The sequence below is a fragment of the Protopterus annectens genome, chromosome 1.part1, assembly GCF_019279795.1.
Source record: "Protopterus annectens isolate FY-2018-M chromosome 1.part1, PAN1.0, whole genome shotgun sequence".
NCBI lineage: Eukaryota > Metazoa > Chordata > Ceratodontiformes > Protopteridae > Protopterus > Protopterus annectens.
The window spans coordinates 859,358,516-859,380,338 of NC_056726.1; positions in this window are offsets into that span (position 1 = coordinate 859,358,516).

Consider the following 21,823-nt stretch of genomic DNA (forward strand, 5'->3'; position numbering starts at 1 on the left):
TAAGGATATCCACACCTAGAGGCTAGTTGCTCAGCATAATGCATCCGAGATTATCCAAGTGCAACTAACTCTGGGCAAGACCGCAATCCAAATTGTAGCTTGCTACAGATCCCCCACCATGCCCCAGCATTCCCACTCCTCATTTCTTAATACACTGGAAAATATTAGGGTACAACCTAACACCCTAATAATGGGAGATTTCAACTACCCTACCATTAACTGGGAAAACTACTCATGTACCAACTCTTGTGCTCATTGTTTTCTGGAATTCATAAATTCCAATGTCATGGATCAACCTATCCACACCCCCACCAGGGGCAGCAGTATCCTAGACCTGGTTATTACCAACATGGACAACCGGTGCTCCACACCAGAGGTCAAATCCTCGTTGGTCAGATCACTCTAGACATCCACATCCCTCCCCCACCCCCCATTAGGGAAACCACAGTAAAAAATTTCTCCAAAGCCAACTTCACGCTTCTTAAGACAGAAGTGGCAAACTTCACGACACCCATGCTGATGGAAAATAGAGGTATGACTGCTGAATCCTAAACAAATGCACTTTATAAGCACTTACATGAGTGCATGGATCGTACAATCCCTAACAGAACCAAGATGCTATCCTCCAAAAAAGGAAGCCAATCTGGTGGTCCCCTGCCATAAACAAACTCTACAACAGAAGAAAGAAACTGTTGCAAAAAAGAGTAAAATCCCATGATTGGAGAAACTCCCTGGTCAGCTTCAGTAAGAAGCTGAGATCCCACATAAAATCCTCCAAAGCTAGTTATGAAAACAAAATCGCCACTGACTCTAAAGACAACCACAAAGCATTCTATAGCTATGTCAAGAATCTCAATGGCAACACTCAGATCTGCTCTGAGTTACAGCACAATGGCACTAAATATACAGAACCAACTGATATTGCCAACATCCTGGCAGATAGGTTCAGTGCTAACTTTACTCCTCTGTCATCCCCTAAAGGGCCTATCTCTATAGCAGAAGAATGCAAAGTTCCTGTAATCATGGCTGCACAGGTAAAAAACACACTATCCAAAGCCAAGAACACAGCATCCATAGGACCTGACGACATCCTAGGCTGTGTTCTACATGAACTACAGAACGAACTGGCACAGAACTGGTGTGTGTGTGTGTGTGTGTGTGTGTGTGTGTGTGTGTGTTTGTGTGTGTGTGTGTGTGTGCACGTGTGTGCATGTGTGCGTGCATGTGTGTGTGTGTGTCTGTGTGTGTGTGTATGCATGTGTGCGTGTGTGTGTGTGTGTGTGTGTGTGTGTGTGTGTGTGTGTGTGTGTGTGTACGTGCACATGTGTGTGTGCATGTGTGTGTGTGTGTGTGTGTGTGTGCGTGAGCACGTGCATTTGTCTGTGTATGTGCACATGTGCGTGCATGTGTATGTATGTTTGTGTGTGTGCGTGCATGCGCGTGTGTGTGCATAAGTGTGTGCACATGCACATGTGTGTGTTTTAGGTAACGTGTCTGTGCTGTCTTGTGCACTGGCAGTGTTACAGAAAGAGCTTTTCTAAGGTATGGTGTAGAGGTATAGTGGAGGGGGGTATGACAAGGCTAGTGAAAGGGTTAGCATGTGTTACTGTGGCAGTACAAGAGGACCCAAGGTACTTTCTTCATGTTTTGCACTTGCTTTCATTTGACACAATTAACCCTAACATTTCGTAATTTTCCATATCCAGCATGTAGAATGTGAAAGTAGGACACTAGCCCAACGTACAGAGATATCTGATGATGGAAACTAAATGAAAATGGCATTACTGTGAGAGACTGCATAGCTTGAGAGATATCTTCCTCTCCTCAAGACGGGACGCACTCCTCAGAGCTGCTCGTATTATATATGGGTCTACAAAAGTAAACACCTCTATATGGAGATATATGTGGCTCTGCCCATTACAGAAAACAGATGTCGGAAAGTATTATTCAAGTTTCATTTTACACTGTTTACTTTGTGGGGAAAAAAAGAAAACACTCATAACCCTTTATTGCATTATTGTCCTAAAGTGCAGGATTGAAAATAGCAGTTGTCATGCACAGACAGAGGACAAGAGTCTTCAGGTTATAGTAAACTACAAAAGGATAGTTTGCTTTTGGCAGACAGAATTATTTTCAGTGCAATACACATATTTGTTTATTTTTTTAGGAAATAGGTTTGTAACAAGAGTACACTGAGCATATTGCAACAACTTTTCTTGTCCTGACACAAAGTATACATCACCAATATCTCTTTTGACCATCAGACAGCAGTGATATTCAAATGCCTACTCTACAAGTCTACGGGTTCAGAACAGCACTTGCAAATATCAAATGTAGTACAGAATGAAATGTATTCAGTTTGCCTGATAGGGTAGATGCTGCAATGTTGTACATAATCTGCCTTTCTTCAGCTTGTAATTTTTTCTATTCCTTACATATTTCTTAGTTATAAATAGATGCAGATAATAAGTCATATATTGCAATGTTTAAACATTTCCTGAGTTAAAAATAGATTTATATGAGCTGTGCAACAAAATGTGTAAAGATTATACTTGTGAAAATGTTCCTAGCTTGTATTTAGTAGCAGCAAACTCAGTGCTCATTATTGTGTGTGTGTGTGTGTGTGTGTGTGTGTGTGTGTGTGTGTGTGTGTGTGTGTGTGTGTGTGTGTGTGTGTGTGCGTGAGCACGTGCATTTGTCTGTGTATGTGCACATGTGCGTGCATGTGTATGTATGTTTGTGTGTGTGCGTGCATGCGCGTGTGTGTGCATAAGTGTGTGCACATGCACATGTGTGTGTTTTAGGTAACGTGTCTGTGCTGTCTTGTGCACTGGCAGTGTTACAGAAAGAGCTTTTCTAAGGTATGGTGTAGAGGTATAGTGGAGGGGGGTATGACAAGGCTAGTGAAAGGGTTAGCATGTGTTACTATGGCAGTACAAGAGGACCCAAGGTACTTTCTTCATGTTTTGCACTTGCTTTCATTTGACACAATTAACCCTAACATTTCGTAATTTTCCATATCCAGCATGTAGAATGTGAAAGTAGGACACTAGCCCAACGTACAGAGATATCTGATGATGGAAACTAAATGAAAATGGCATTACTGTGAGAGACTGCATAGCTTGAGAGATATCTTCCTCTCCTCAAGACGGACGCACTCCTCAGAGCTGCTCGTATTATATATGGGTCTACAAAAGTAAACACCTCTATATGGAGATATATGTGGCTCTGCCCATTACAGAAAACAGATGTCGGAAAGTATTATTCAAGTTTCATTTTACACTGTTTACTTTGTGGGGAAAAAAAGAAAACACTCATAACCCTTTATTGCATTATTGTCCTAAAGTGCAGGATTGAAAATAGCAGTTGTCATGCACAGACAGAGGACAAGAGTCTTCAGGTTATAGTAAACTACAAAAGGATAGTTTGCTTTTAGCAGACAGAATTATTTTCAGTGCAATACACATATTTGTTTATTTTTTTAGGAAATAGGTTTGTAACAAGAGTACACTGAGCATATTGCAACAACTTTTCTTGTCCTGACACAAAGTATACATCACCAATATCTCTTCTGACCATCAGACAGCAGTGATATTCAAATGCCTACTCTACAAGTCTACGGGTTCAGAACAGCACTTGCAAATATCAAATGTAGTACAGAATGAAATGTATTCAGTTTGCCTGATAGGGTAGATGCTGCAATGTTGTACATAATCTGCCTTTCTTCAGCTTGTAATTTTTCTATTCCTTACATATTTCTTAGTTATAAATAGATGCAGATAATAAGTCATATATTGCAATGTTTAAACATTTCCTGAGTTAAAAATAGATTTATATGAGCTGTGCAACAAAATGTGTAAAGATTATACTTGTGAAAATGTTCCTAGCTTGTATTTAGTAGCAGCAAACTCAGTGCTCATTATTGTGTGTGATGTGTGTGTATGCATGTGTGGTGTGTGTGTGTGTGTGTGCATGTGTGCGTGTGGTGTATGTGTGGTGTACGTGCACATGTGCATGCATGTGGTGTGTGTGTGTGTGTGTGTGTGTGTGTGTGTGTGTGTGTGTGTGTGTGTGTGTGTGTGTATGTAAGTGCACATGTGCATGCATGTGTGTGCGTGTGTGTGTGTGTGTGTGTGTGTGTGTGTGTGTGTGTGTGTGGGGGGTGTCTGTACCTGTGTGTGTGTGTGTGTGTGTGTGTGTGTGTGTGTGTGTGTGTGTGTGTGTGTGTGTGTGTGCATGTATGTGTATTTGTGTGTGTGCATATATACTATAGTCAGTACCTCTACTTTTAATGGTGGCATGTAAACTGCATATGTAGTGTGCACTAATCCCAACATCATCCTCTCACATTGTGCTGAAATAAAAATTAGCTAAGTTGTTGTTGTGTCTTTCAGCTTTACCCAGTTAGGGGTCGCCACAGTGGAACTACGGTCTGCTAATGAATGGTAGTTGATTTTTACGTGCCGAGTTACCAGCCCTGATGCACAACCTTCAACGAAGGTACACCCATTCACGCATGTCTCCACGCAGAAGACGCTCTAGCTGAGAATCGAACTGGACAGCATCTGACTGTGAGGCGACAAAGTAAAATGGCAAATTCCTTTCATTGCTTAAGGCTGAACACCACTGTGTCAGTTAAAATGTATACATTTTCTCTATAACTCCGGTAAGCAAGGTTAAATTACTTCCCAGAACACCAGCTTCATATCTGACATTTTTCATCATAAATATTTGTTTCACAATTTAACAAGTGTACCATCTGCAGTCCAAGCATTTGGCAGGAATGAAGCATGCTTGATTTGCAGGGTTTGCGCAGATGACAAGACATAAAATTATCTTGCGATAAGAAAGGCACAATGGGAAAGATCACTTTCATAATACATCCCAGAGAAGAGTTACACAAGGTTTTATTGACTCATATTGCCTCAATATTAATATAGTGGGTCTTCAAGACTATACCTCCTAAATGGTTTGTTTTGTTTGACAACAGCAGTGTCAGAAAATAACAGTTAAAAACATGGTATTGAGAATTTAGTTTGCCACTAGTATCCCATTCTAAAACACTCATACCCATGGTACTATCCTAAATGATTCAGCAACATGGACCTCCTTCCATGTGATGGAATAACCTTTCAAGGCCTGAGGGATGCAGACAAATTCTTCAAAGTTGTCACTGCAGACCACTAACTGGCAAGTTCTTACAGATCTTGAAAACCTGCATTAAGCACTGAAGTGACCGTCTTTCACATAGACTCATACAATTTGCCAATCAGATAAATTTATTAAGTCCAGTAACGTGTTACCTTGTGAAACAGCAGCACTAATTGTGCACATCTCTATGACTACTGACACAAAAGGTAAGAAGTTCTGCACGAATCACTAATGATCATTTTCAGCAGAGATGTACTGTCAGTTTCTTTGTCCCTGATGAAAAGGGAACACCAATGTAATGCACTGTAATTACAAGCCAACAGTAATGAAGTAAATAGTTTATTCATTATATGCCATATTACTTAGCATGGTAGCCAATAGCTTCTTGATCAGCTACTGCCATTGCGGTTCTGGACATTATACCACTGAAGGGGTGCATCTGGTAACATAGTATCGTTATATTATTAATGATGCACTGCAATCAAGGCATTTCATGTCCCACCTTTTATTACAGTACATGGCTGAAAGTGCTAGCAGCTCAAGTAATTTCTATTATATTTAATGCAGCTGTATATGGATAAAATACTTTTTGTATAACACAATGAAAATGATAAGCCGTGCATCTGTGCCCATCACATTGTGTACAATTTTGTAATTAATAACAGGATAATCGCATTGTATTTTTATTTCATAATGATGGCACCATGGCAAACATAACAGAAGTGTATCCTTATTAGTATGTAGTTCTTACCAGTTTTACAATAAGACTAATGAGAGAAGAAAAGAAATACACCCTCAAATGAATGATGTCATTTGGGAATGCCATACAATTTTCCTTAACATACATACCAGTCTTAGAAATTTAAAAAAAAATGATTAAAATATACTATACACCTTCTTTTTCCAATTTAAGTTGTTAGGTATACACGCAGAACTTTTTTATTCACAATTCCAAGCAGTAATATTTTGCTGTTACTGTACTTTTCTTTTGTACCGCAGAGCAGAATATGCTTCAAAAAAGAATGTTTTGTATATTTGGTAGTGACCATCATGTTACTACAGTATTTCTCATTGCACAATCACTTTCAGGTGTGACAAATGGAGTGACGGAGGAGTATTCGTGGCTTTCACTTGATGATATGGACATATAATGTAATGGTATATGGTTCCTTCAATGCCTTGCATAGCAAAACAACCTTCCTGTTGTTCTAGTATAATGTGGAATAAAAGAAAATGAGAAACATAGTCCAAGTCTCCAATTCTGTTTATATAGGCATTATGTTCTCTGTCATTTCAGAATAAATACCTCTATTCATGCTTAGACAGAATTGGTCTGCTTTAAAATGTATCTTATTAGGCTGAACATAACTCATCCACTGCCTTTTCGTAACATAGCGAAACACCGTATCAAAAGCAGTCTTTTCACCTGCATGTTGCTGTCAACATTAATATCTCTTGCAGTCTAATTTCAACTGGTATAGCACAGCATGCAGCAAATTTAGATTGGAGTATGTTATTTTCAAAATTGAAGTATTACAAAATTTAATTTCACAATAAAATATTTTCTGCTCTAACAGATGGCAGAGCTTTGGACTATGTGGCAAAGAATGTTGTTAGGAGAAAATGTGTTATGTACAGAATGCATATAAAGCAGTAACATAAGCTCATGAAGCCATCTCACATCCTGTACACCAGCTTCATAAAATAAAAGCAAATCATGGTAACAACGGGCTGGATTAGAAAGATTCTCTCCTGTGCTAATCAGTCCTTCAGATGAAACTTTAAGCCATGGTCCCATCTGATTGCAATGGTGTTAGATCAGGTGGGTGCAAAAGATCACACAGCACCTGTTGAAAGAGCCAGAGAGGTTCCCTCAATGCCCTAGCTTAATTTCCCCATGAAGTATAAATACCATATCATGTTTCCACTAGAAAGAGGCTACTAGTCTAGTGGAACTAACCCAGTCAACAAAGGATAAAAATACAATAAAATAAAATAAAATTCAAGATAGAATCTCTAATTCATAGACATGGTAAAGTGACACAGAGGAACGCTTCAATAGCAGCTCACTACTATATGTCACAAATGAAAACTGTGCTGTCAGACTGACCATGCTGATGTTCTCCCTACCATCACATGTACCTCAGCAGCATTAGCTGCCCCACAGATACAGACACAAACACATACACACACACACACACACACACACACACACACACACACACACACACACACACACACACACACACACACACAAACTCCCACATGCAAGCATCCAAAAAAACCCTGCACACTCGCTAACAGTTGATGAAAACTACACTCACATACCTGCATAAACACACACACCCACACACACAAAGACGCACAAAGACACACACACATTTGCCATCTAATACCTACTTTCTGTGGAGGGAGAGGGCACATGCACACACACACACACACACACACACACACACACACACACACACACACGCGCGCGCATCCACAAACAAATCTCTATACACTTGCTTTTATTCACTAAAACACACACACACACACACACACACACACACGCGCACATGCAAATAGAGTTGCCATCCCATACCTATCTCATTTAGAGATACCAAACCCACACACAAACACACACACACACACACACATGCAAACAGAGTTGCCATCCCATACCTATCTCATTTAGAGATACCAAACACACACACACACACACACACACACACACACACACACACACACACACACACACACACACACACACACACACATTCAGCTTAAATGACAGCTATCAATTTTTCTTCTTAGAGAAAAAAAATAATTTGTCAGAGTATTTCTCTGAAATGATCTGCTGACTTAATTGGGTGCTTTGGATATTTCCTGGGGAAAATACACAGCTAATTAATATTTGCTTCCCTGCACTATTGCATTAGCCCCATCAAATCACTCTCCACAGTATGACAATAGATAGGGGAAAACAGAAGGGGGACAGTAATCTCTGAACCAGAAAGTCTTTCCACACTGCAGACATCCCCTGAGTTAATGATTCTGCATTTTAACCACTTCTGAACACCAATGACAATCTGTTAATAGACAGCATAATTTGAAATACAAACTGAAACACAAAATCAATAGGATTTTGGCTTCATCACCATGTATTTGTCTGCAAGAACTCATTTAAAAAAAATTATTAACATTGAAACATTAGCAACCACACTACATGTGGTCGAGATTACATTCCCTAAACATCGTGCCCAAATGATGAGATGGTAAAGAACTAAACAGTGAATGCTGTTTTCCATAGGAACTCTTTCCAGTGAAGTTTCTATGTATGTGCCAACAGTGTGGCAGAAGATTTCTACCTTCTTCATGTTTGTGTATCTGTAGAGTTGGTATATATAACTTAGGAGGTGTTGGTTGGCTTGGTCCCCACCATACCTCTCAACTGTACAGATTTTCGCAGAATCTCCAGATTTTTTCTTTGTATTTTTGATCTATTTTTCATAAAATTGTGGTTTTATGGAAAATTATTAGCAAATCACTAACTATTATGGATAAAAAATGATAGACAATTGAGTTTCAGACTTCATACCCTTCAGAAAATTCCACGCTAATGCATAACCTGCTTTTCTATCAAATTTCTAAATTTATAAGAGCAATATTTAAAAATTGACCCTATTTTTGTGCCTTTGTCCCACTTTTATTTAAGACTTTGTCCAGATTTCTTGCTCTAAGAGGTTGATAGGTTCAGTCTCACATGGGTGGTTCAGGGGAGGGGGCTTTATCCCTGCAGAAAACACAGTTTCACATTTTTCCAATTTATATTTTGGACATCTCTGTTCAGTGATGTGGTTCTTTGGCATCTTGTCAGTCGGGGGTTCATAGTAAATCTTAAAATATTATCATGTCTGAAAAAAATTAGCTGGAAAGGTTATTTTCATGTCAAGATTAATGAATGTTCAAGTTTTGTGTCTCTGAAACTGTAAGAAAAGGGACTTTGGGCCATCAGCTGTTGTCATCCTGCTATACATTTGCAAAGTGCAGTATCACTTTATTTTATTTCATTAAAGTTTTGCAGTTATACACAGTGTCTTAAATGTAATAATACTGCTACTGTAGTCTTTACTGCAGTTACTATAAAAAAATATAATGCAATCCACATTATATGAATATCCTTACAGATAAGGAAACATTTCAGATAAAACAGGATGCATTTCAGAAAGTGGTGCTTTTAACTACAAATAATAGTGGTAAACAATGACTGTAACAAGTAGAATTCTGCAGCAAGTACATTTTTATCAATATTTTATATACAGTGTACCATAAGCATGCCTGTAATTTTCAATCATAGTTAATGCAAAAAATACAAAATAAAATGTATTGAAGTATTTATATGACTAAAAAAGTACATCAATAAAATAATAAAATATATAAATAAGTAAGTACCAGTTCAAATGGCAGCAAATTAAACTAATAGTTATAAAACAATAAATACTAAATAACATACCATGTAACAAACAATATTGCATATTTGCCCCTGGCTTATACCCTGTGACTCTTAAATGAAAACTCCACCTAAGAACTAAAAAAACATATTTTTTTCCATTGTATCTTTGTTTTTGAGCAACTGTAATGCCTCAAAATCACTCCAAGTGCTGCATTTCCAGAAAGTCACAAATATTCTGAAAATGATTTAATCAAAGTTATTTTTTGTGTGCAAAGAAATGTTTTGTTTCATAATCAGTCGAAATATCTGAGGAACTAATAACAAGCTATCATTCAATATGTTTCTCTTTCTGAAAAAGAGAAGTAAGGTTAGTAACTTGATACATTATTTTATTTCTTTTTTTTCTTCTTTTCTTTATTTTAAACAATGACATTCTATTTAGATTAAGTAGTGGGTAAGGTGTGGGGGAGGGCAGGGAGAGAAATGTAATGAAAATATGATAAATGGAATAATAACTTATTTATTCCTTGTAAAAAAGTTTATATGTTGTTTAAATACTATTGCTAATTATACTTTTTTGATTATATTGCTTATGCTTGTTTACAAATAATCTGACATGCTTTAATTAATGATAATTAGAACTAAACTAATAGTAAATAATATGTTTTATTTCCATCTTTATTAATATAAGCAGTGAGTAATATTCCATTGTAAATACTTTTTATAGCTTCCTTTTACATTTTTCTATCTCTGCTTTACTTTCTTTTATTTTCTACTCTTTTTTTTTTCTTTTCTTTATTCTTTCTCTTTATTTTCTTTCATGTTAATATACTGAAATGCTTTTGATCATACAGGCACAGTAAATAATAAGATTTGTATAAAAATTGAGTTGGGGCAAAAATATTGAGCTTTATTACTTATTAATAACCTTGGGCTTAATTTCACTTGCATAGAGGCTGTATTAACCTGTAAAATACTTCGCGAAGGTTTTGTTATGTTTAGATGCATTTATACTGATAAATGAATGGTTGTCACTAGTTTTTAACAAGATTCCCGCCAAAATGTTAAGGGAGACAATTTGGGATGTGGGTTACCTCGTGAACAGTGTCCTCAAGTTGTTTTAAAAGCTTCAACTCTCAGAATGCACGCAGAGAAGCTGAAAGCAGTCAATTTGACCTTTGACCCAGAATTCACACTGACACATCGCAGATTCAGGAAGAACACTCTACCAGGAAGTAGAACTGCTGCAAATGCGACTGTGAATGAAAATGAACTCTTTAACATTTAAATGTGAGTTATTTTATATAATTACTTAAGTATTTATGTTATAATTTATAAAATATGTCAGTTATAATGATTTTAAATGATGCAGTTTCTTGTAGTAATTTTAGAAGGCATAGAAAGTGAAACATTTATACAAGTGTTTTTGAAAGTTTACTTGACTGCAGCATACTAATTTATGTTAAAAACTTATGATTCAAACATATACATTACTATAACTCATTTGATTTATCTGATTGACAAGCATAAATAACTTTATGACTCTATTCTGAAGAAGTTGTCATGTGATATATTTTAAAGCAGCAGTATAGATATACAAAATACAGATGGCTTTCTTTACAATAATGCAAGTGTTTCTGAGAATTTACATAGCTATGCAGTATGATTTATAACAATCTTTATAAATATAATATTTTATTCTACTGACAATAATAAGTATGGGAAAAAAGCTCAGATACAAGTAATTCAAGTTTTTTTGGAAGCTGTTAACTACATTTACATGACAGTAAATAGATGCATCTTAATATATGTAATGTCTGAACCATACTAGCCAAAGTTTTTGATTTAAATGAATATTAGAAATTATTTTTACAAACTTTGAATAAATTAATATGTAAATATGCTCTCCCCTTTTTTTTTTTTTTTCTTTCACTCTCTCTCCCTCTCTCACGTCTTTTATTTCTCTCTCTCCTCTTGGTTCCTAATATCAAGTTTATTTGAATGCTATTTGAATAAAAATGTATTATATTAATTAGATGTGTATAGTAGTATGAATAGTTTTTAAAAAAATGTATCTTAGTTTATATGATGCTGTTCTATCAAATGTGTAGTTTTGTCTTGCTAGATAATCTAATTGAAAGTTGTTAATTTAATGTTAAATATAACTAGTATTAAATTGATAAGGTGGTAGCTGAGATACTGCTGCTTAGGGTAGGGGGTTAACTTGAGTGGTATATACTACTCTAAGTTGGAGTTTTTAACTCCAGGCTGGGTGCAAGGTTTAATCCTTACATTATTTTCTCTTGTTCATTGTTGTATGTATATAGTTCTGACATCCACAATACATTTTGTAAACTCATTGCCACTACAAACAAAATTGAATCTTACACAAAATCCCATAAGAGATTCAATAAATGCAGCTATATTTAAAGGTACACCTAAAGAAGGAGATGTAACATTACTTATTTTGTTAATTGTTATTTTGATCATAAGATTCTTATGTTTTAAAAATGCCAAATGACATCTCTAAAAGGAATTTCTTTAAACATTAATGGATTGAATAATCCGTGTAAAAGGGCAAGCCTAATAAGATACATTAATTTACATAAGGCCAACTTAGTCTTCCTTCAAGAAACTCATCTCTTGAAAAAAGATATTGATAAACTAGCCACAAACAAATATACAGTATTGGTTAGTTCAGAGCACACTCAGAAAAAAAGAGGAGTGGCTATTTTATGGAATAAAAGTATGCCCATTCCTAAAACTATTAAGTCTTATCAGGATGATAAAGGAATGTTTTGTATGGTTACAATACAAATTAATGGGAAGACTTATACATTAATTAATGTATATTGGATACCTGGAATTGGTACTAATACAGTGAAACACCATCTTGATAAGATCATATCATTCTCTATAGGAGATATTATTTTAGCTGGTGACTTCAATTGTATACTACATGAAAGTGACACTACCACTATAGGAAAAAGGAAAATTACATCTAATGCAAAACATTTAAATGATTTTGCTAATTCTTATCATTTAAATGATATTAATAATCAGATAGATTCAAAATCTTTACCATACACCTTTTTTTCTAACAGATACAAAACTTATTCAAAAATAGATAGGGTCTTTATTTCTAACCAGATTGTAACAGATTTAATTAATTCCAAAATCATTTCATGTCCTATATCTGATCATAATTCAATTGTTTTTGAGTTCATGATAAAAAATACTCACAATGTTCAGATTAAAAGGATACCAGCATACTTAACTCAACTAAAAGACTATAAAGAATATATACTTTCAGAAGTACAACATTTTCTAGACATAAATAATACTCCTGAAGTCTCCATTGTCTATGTTTGGGATGCCTTAAAATCATATCTATATGGACAAAGTATAAGATGGTATAATAATAAAAGGAAATCTTGGGATAAAGAATTGTTAGATATTCAACGTAAATTAGACTCTTATAAACATAATAATAAATAAAATATGATGGATAAGAAAGTCATTGAAGAAATAAACAAACTAAATGAGAAATACAAAGAAATTTTAACTCATAAAGTTAAAATAACTCTAGAGAAATACAAGTTTTTGTCTTACTCAATAAGCCCCAAATACTTACATAGACTTAAAAATAAAACAAAAAGGTTGAATAAACAAAATCATGTCAAAGAAATCTTTTCTCTAAGGAAAAAGAAGAATGTTTCTAGTCTACCAGAAATACTAGATGAATTTAGAAATCACTTTCACAAAATTAACCATAATAACATTAATATGGAATCTAAAGATAAAATAAAGGAGTTTATAACCACAAACATGAATAAAAAGCTTAATAAACAACAGATTAAACTATTGGACAAAAGTGTTTCATATACAGAGGTTGTTACACAAATAAACAAGCTTAAATCAAACAAAGCACTGAGTAATGATGGTATTATACCAGAGATATATAAAATCCTTTCTAAAAGTACATATTCATTAATACATAAGGTTTTTATTTTGGCCCAAAATGAGCTAATAACCCCCCCATCTTGGCAATATACATTTATTTTGCCAATTTTAAAACCTAATAAAGATCCAACTAGATGTACTTCATATCGACCCATCTTATTACTTAATGTTGATTATAAAATGTTTATGAGTATTTTTGCTGATAGATTGAAGACAATCATCCCTGGCATTATAGATATAGATCAGACAGGCTTCATTGTAAATAGAAATACTTTTGATAATATAAGGAGAACTCTAACATTAATTGATTTTGCAAATAGGAAAAAGAAAGATTTAACACTTATTAGTCTTGATATAAGCTCAGCATTTGATTCAGTAAGTTGGGACTATCTGTTTACCTTACTGAAGTGCACAAACTTCTCAGATGCATTTGTAAATCTAATTGAGCATTTATACAAAGGAACATTGGCTTATATTAAGGTAGGAACATATGTCTCACAAAAAATACCCATTTTTAAAGGTACAAAACAAGGGTGTCCACTCTCTCCACTATTATTCACTTTAATAATGGAGCCTTGGGCTAATTTGATCAGAAACAGTACTGACATAGAGGGTTTTGAAATAGATGAAAATACAACATCTAAAATTCAACTTTTTGCAGATGATGTTCTAATTACATCAGCAGGATCTAATTCTTCTATGCAGTCTCTATTTGATAAAATGATGAATTTTAAAAGTATTTCTGGTTTAATATTTAATGAAGAAAAAACTAAAATACTACCTATATATACACAAAAAAATATTCTCATTAGCGATTTTACTAAATATGTACCCAATTCAGGTCAGATAACTTATCTAGGTATTATATTATCTAAAGATATTAAATCTATTATATATAATAATTATAATACCTGTTTTCTTAATATACAAAATCTTTTTAATACCTGGAATAATATGTTTTTTACTATGGAAGAGAGACTTACAATTATTAAAATGATAATATTCCCCAAGATTTTATACTTAATACAATCAATAATACTTCCACCTACAAAAATAATTATCAAAAAACTGAATACACTAATGTTAAATTTCTTATGGGCACCTAATAGACCTAGGATTGCATTAAAGAAACATACTAATAGCTGGTCTCAAGGGGGTATTTCTTTTCCAGACTTTAATTTATATACTATCTCTTCTATTGTAAAAGTTATTACTTTATTAATAGATCAGTCATATGTTGCAAAATGGAAAGATTACTGGGAGCTAATTAGTATGCACTTCATGAAAATCTCCTTAACACATAAAAATATGATTGTAAATAACTCCATGTTATGGTTACTAAAGGAATTTTGTACTTCACCTATTACACCTAAACATACAGTTAATTACCCATTAAACATTATTATTAGTTATCGTAACTTTATATTCATGCATCCTAAATATAGGGAATGGAAGTTTATTATATTCCCTATAAGGTATACTCGGGGTATGCTTTTGTCATCTACTTCTGAAGGAACCCATTTAGCTATAGATAATGATCTAAAGTACTGGTATCAGTTGATATCTGATAATAAAGTTAAAAATCTAGATTTCTTAAAACAAGAATTTGATCTAAGAGAAACTTGCTGGTTAGAGGTTCAGACCTTTAGACAACATCTCATTGATAAAATAGATCTAATGTCTATAACAGTTAAAGAATCTATTCCAATACTGATTGATTATTTGATATTAAATTTACAACATAAAGTTTCTGATAAAGGAAAACTTTCATACATACATAAAATTATCAGACAAGAAACTTTTTACAGTGTAGATACCTACTGGAATTATTTCACTTCCATTAATGGGGACCCACCAAACCAACAAGATAAACAATATATATTGGAATCTGCCTACAAAACTACGTCTTCCATTGTCTGGAGACTTTTTACATGGAAATTTTTACATAGATCTTTTTATACACCTTTGATGATGAATAAAATAAATAATAAAGATAATCTATGTAAAAGATGTAATGTAGAAATTAATGCTGACTGGGCTCATATGTTTTATGACTGTATAAAATTGAAAGAATATTGGAAGTCAATTAATGAATTTTTGCAGGCTCTTTTTACAGATAATTTCATTATTTCTAAATCTCTTATATTATTCAACACACCAGTACCTCAAAGTGTTAAAAAGATTAAGCTTCCCTTGCTATGGTCTATTCTAGCAGTGGCTAGGAAAATAATAACCAGAAATTGGATTTCAGATACACCTCCTTCGTTCAATGAATTTAAAAATGTTATGAATATAGTGTGCCATATGGAAATAAACACAATAAGGTCAAGAACAACTAGGAAAACATCTTATTATATTGTATGGGATAATTTACAAAACCTGTTAAAACATCTTAACTTCAATAGCATGGTATTTTAGTTTAATTAATTGATCTGATTGTAGTGGATGTCTTTGTAAATACTTTGGTTGTTTTGTTGAATGTTATAATCATATCTATTTTAATTACTTGTATAAAATTGTTATGATATTTCTCTTGTATGTTAAAACAATAAACTTGTTTTAAAAAAAAAAAATCACTCCAAGTGCTTCTTTTACAATTTTAATGTGTTTCTCTCAAAATGGCGGATGATGGGGCCTGCCTTGGTAACGTGATCTTATTTTCTTGTTTTCCTTCCTTCTTCCCAGAATACATTTCAAGTCTTCTTCATATGACTCATGCCAGACATAAGGAAGTGGTGCTGTTTTCTCATGGCATTAAAATATAATGGCAGGACTGTGAAGCACTGTCATCTAAACACACCTTCTGTTAAAGAGCTGCTTCTCTGTTTACCTGACTGAGCCTCATTTATCTGTCTGCCAGAGCTTGTTCTATTCTATAAATAACTGTTAGCTACTTGTAGCAAAAGAAAGCAGATAAAAACAGCTTTTTGTAAGAGGAGTCTTTTGTAGTCCTAACAACCTTGATAAACCCTCCCCCATACTCTCATGCTGAGGTGTGAAAACTCTCATTGCAGTAAATGATCCTTGCTGTACATTTACAAGTGACAAGTAGTAGGACTCTATACTTAGTCTGTCTGCTACTTCCCAGTGCCTTCAGTGCAAGGGTTTTTCTCTCTCATGAATGATGCAGACTTAAAATGTGCTTTACTAGTTCCTCAATTATTTCTGTCATGTTTCATATTTATTTATACTTTGTTAACCAGGAAAGTGAACTGGTCCCAGGACCCTTTTCAGCCACAACATAGGCTACACTGGCAAAGATAATAACAATTAAATGCACTTATCAATACAAATAAAAAAATACTGACAGAAAGACATTGGCTGAAACTGCATGTGGAACACATAACCGATGTGTGACAGTGACCAAGTAAATCAGTGAGCAACATTTACTAGAATGTATACATTAATAATGCTTCACACACACACACACACACACACACATATATAGTGTGTGTATGCGTTTCTGTATATTTGTATGTATATAAAGTACATGTGTACAAAAGTGTGTGTGTGTGTGTGTGTGTGTGTGTGTGTGTGTGTGTGTGTTTCTGCATATGTGTATGTACATAAAGTACATGTGTACAAAAGCGTGTGTGTATGTATGTATGGATTTAAACACAGTTAAGTACTTCTGCTTTCCTTTTATTAGTGTTCTTAATGCAAGAGCACATGGTAAACATATGTTAAAGTAGATTCAGCTGCATGTTATGGTTGCTCTCTGACAATGCAAGGACTGACTCAAAGTCAGTGGGAATCTCTTACAATGGATCTGCATGTACCAGATATGCATCCCCTCTGGAAGGATGTCGCACAAAGCATAAAAGACTTTTTTATGAACAGTATCAGTGCACCTAATTGATATATTTGGCACCTTACTGTCTCTCTGCAGTTCTGCTGTGTGTGTGTGTGTGTGTGTGTGTGTGTGTGTGTGTGTGTGTGTGTGTGTGTGTGTGTGTGTGCGCGTGTGTGTGGGGGGGACTTAAAAATGGTAAATGCATTTATACTTTACATAAAAATATATTTACTGGCGTTTCTCTAAATGTCACAGAAATCTTTGCTACTACTCAAGTTATCTTAACACAGACTATTATAAACAACATTTAAAGCTTAGAATTTCAATACTGCATTGCTGCTTATGTAAATTTGTCAGAAGAGTTGACAATTACCTTTAAACCTCTGACTGATCTAATTGCTTTGTTTTGCTATGAAAGGGGAGTGTTGTTCTCCTCCCCTCTGCAATAAAAACAGTGGAAACAATTCCACAGCTTTCTGTCTTTGTTTATATCAGCTGCTGTGTTCCTGACATTAGCAGGATTAATTACTCATCTAAGATTGACAGCAGTACCTGACAGGGTAAATTACAGATTTAAAGGAAAACTCCGCACTTAAACACAATTTAGCTCAACCATGAGTCATTTTCTATCCCTGCAAACTCATCCCAGCCATCTACAGTTATGAGAATGCACAAACACATTTCTTACTTCTACATTTCTGCCTTTCCGTAGCACAGGGTAGGAAAGCCCATCCCCCATTCTTTACTATCACATCCTTTCAGTTGCAAATTGTCTTTACCTTCGTGACGTACATTCGCCACAGTCAAATCATTAGTTCCCTCTACTGCAGATCCTCCCACACTGTGACATAGACATTTTCTAGCCCAGCCCATTATCAGGTACTACAGAGTGCTACATAAGTTTTTGTGGAACTCTTTTACATCCAGTGTTTCTTTCCGAAGATAAACCTGCATTGGAATGTGTATTTACTTTTACGAAGCTACAAGTAAAGTCCCTGGACAAAGAAACCAGTTGCTACTATGGTTTGGTAAGTTTATTCAGTTATTGGCTCCAGCATATAAAGTTATGCCCCTAATTCCTGCCGGAAATAGTACTGTAGGTTTGGTTATCCTGTTCCTGTTAGTAATCTGCCAGCACATAATTACATAATTGTTAGTGTGTATGTGCTGCCTGTGTGTGTCTGAATGAATGCTACATGTCTAAACGCAAAAGGGCTAGTTTGTTTGTGTCCGTGTGTGTGAGAGAGGGGAGAGTGAAGTTTGGCATTGATCGGATCGCTAGCAGTAGCAGCCTCTCAAAATTCCCGGATTCAAAAGTCACATGACTAAGAACACATCTTTTAAATGCATTTATCTACTCAGTGTCCTCAATCGTTAGCCCTACGAATGTGTCCAAAACCTAAATTTCCTGTGCTACTTCCCATCAACTGAGCGATCCCCCAGTCACGAGGTACAGACCAGTCCTGGGTCTGTATATTCCTTTAGTAACGGCCGCACCAAAACATTGAACCGATTTAACTAAATATATCTGCATGTATTATAGTTCAAGGAATATACCAATGAGCTAGCAAAACACAGCATGATTTGGTCTTTACGCTCCAGTTTTATTCTCTGTATAAGTTGCCTATTAACTACAGACAAACCAGGCACAGCCCTACAAGTACAGCAAAAAGTTAGTTTTAGTTACTTACCATCAAAAAGCTCCGCTTACTTATTTATGCCATTGAAGTTACACTAGGCACAACTGGTTCATTTTAAACAGACAGAGTGACTGAAAACTCATACCAGAAATATCACAATCGAGTTTATGGTATTTCAGCAAACAGTTCATGTTACAGTGCAAAAATGCATTCAAAGTCAAATAAGTCTTCCCCTTATACACAACTGAACTAATAGCACTCTTTCACTTGACTGCTTACTAAGGTTGTCTCAAATCTGAATGCACCCCTCAAAAATTAGGACGCATATCAGTCTAGTCGATTAGTTTAAAGTGTTTTATTAGTAGAGATCCAACAATCGAGCCAAGCCACATCATTCCACCCCAGAATACCAATACTGTGAAGTATGAAACACTCAAACAACCCCGCAGTCCTCCATGCAATCAATCGTCTGTACTGATTTTATCCATTACATTCCACTCCAAATTATAAATGTTAGTGTAATCAACTGTATAGTAAAAGCTAGGCAATGAGTTGATAGAAAATAAGCTATGCATTCGCTCTCTAGTCCAATACAGGTGTAGCTATAAGTAAATCAGTTTACTCAGTACAGTACAGTACCGATTTAGTCTATAGAAAAGTACACGCTTTCCATAAATACCTCTAAGTAAAATGTCACCAACAATTCAAGGCCAATTAACTGTAAGTCATCAGAAAGTAAACATTTTAGCAGGCTGCATCAAAATAATCCACATTTACAAAAAAAAAAAAAAAAAAAAGACGCAATTTTTCAATGTAAAATTGCCCTATGCTAAGGCACCGTAAACTGTTCCAGAGCACAAACGAGTTATGTGGCTAAGAATCTTTAAACTCGCTTCCTATCCCTATTTATTCATTGTCACAGTTTATAAAAACTTAGCTTACATGCGTGCATTTTTCATTTTTTGCCCTCTAGACCAGAACAACTTTGGTTTTCTTGTAGCAACATAACAGCACATTCAGTTTCAAAATGGCGACAATGATGCTAAAATCAAGTGATATACAGAGACAGGTCATGTGAAACTAGTTGTCCTGTAGCTCGTTTGTGGTTCCATGGCTAAAAGTACTTTTAATAAGTCCCCATTACAGCAACTTGTTGCAAACCACAGTCACAAAAAACATTTGATTTATATGTAAAGCACATTCTCTCACTCAAATAAATTACCACTATGTAACTTATACCCATGACACTTGTATTTAATATATGATGTCTGAATTTATTCTGTCTCTCTGTTCTGTATATTACTACTTTTTATTCTGTTTTTCCCAGGCTGAGCCTGGAAGTGGGTCATCTGGACTAGCTCTTTGAAACTGCTTAGAAAAATGTTAACTAAGACTAAAGAAGATAGCGTTATGGGATAGTAAGCATGCTGGGCATATTGTAAATTGAAGGATAGTGACTACTCATGTGTTTTTAATGGAATCTGATTGCATATAAACTCCATTCAATTTCCCTCCAGACAAAAAAAAAAAGTACCGAAGAATAAGCAAGTTATTATGCATGGGTATAGACTGATTTCTCCCCATAATAAGGGAGACTGTTTAGAGCTGTGCCATGGGAAATGTAGTATGTTGCTACAGTGAAAAGTAGTGGCTCTACAGAAGATGAGATGGGGATGTTGTAATAAAGACTAATGGAAATGTATGTAGCATTTGATGTTATTGTTTTCATTGTAAAAATGTGAATGTGTGTCAGTAGCGGCACTAAAAGGTTTATTAAAACTATTTAGGGTTATACCATCTAGAATGTTTGTTTCTAGCATCTTAAAAGTAGTTTCTATAAATTAAGCTGTTTAAAATGGCTATAAAAGACTAGATCATGCTGACTTCGAAAATAACTTTTTTAGTTAGGAATTTGGTTCGTTCATGGGGTACCATTGCATTTTCCTACAAGATGAGGAACTTTGAGCCAAAACAAACTGGTCTCAGCAAGCTGATGTATAATTCCTAGTTGTCCTTAGTACTTTGTAGATTTTCTGCAGTTCTTCCTTCAGGGGATGTTGAAGTGTACTGTACAGCATTTGAAGTTACTCTGTAAAATAGTTGTTTGCCTGCCTTTTTATAGTCTAAGTAAACTAACTTGAGCAGCTGATGAAGCCTTACATGAAGCTTAAGAAAACCAAGAGCTTTTTTGGAAAGATTCACGTTTGAAACTAGATAAATCCTAATGCATGAACTTCATATGAATTGTGTTGAGTACACATTAGTATTTTCTTGCGTTATTTGCAAATTAGCTTTTGACACTAGTAGATGTGGAAAGTCACAGGCTTTATTCAAATGAGTTGTGTAAAAATATTTTAATTAAGTTATAATTGCATGATTCAAACAATTATTTTGCTTGCTTTACTCTTAAGGAGAATGTGTTTCACCATTTGTAACTTTCAAAACATATGATATGGTATGAGGAAATGAGTCCATATTAACAATAGGATTAATGCTGTCTAGTGTAGCGAGAGCTTAGTATCTGAAACTCAGGATAATAAATCTCTCCCCTTTACCTACCCACGATGCAATGTCTGAGTGTCTTCTCTCAGTGTTTGCTTAGCTATGCCACATCAGCAGCCTGGGGCCATGTCTATGATGCTGTTTGGTTTGATATTGGTGATAAATATTGTTATACCTTCTTGAGTGCAGTGTTTTCTTTTGTTTTACATGCTACAGCTTCTTGTAATTTCTACAAGTTAGTTGCCTAATTTTTCCCTTATGGAGTTTTTTTTTTTCTCTTCTAGCCTAGTCTCTTCCTAGGTCAGTTTGTTTTGCCCTCTGTAAAGCTGCAGATGTTTC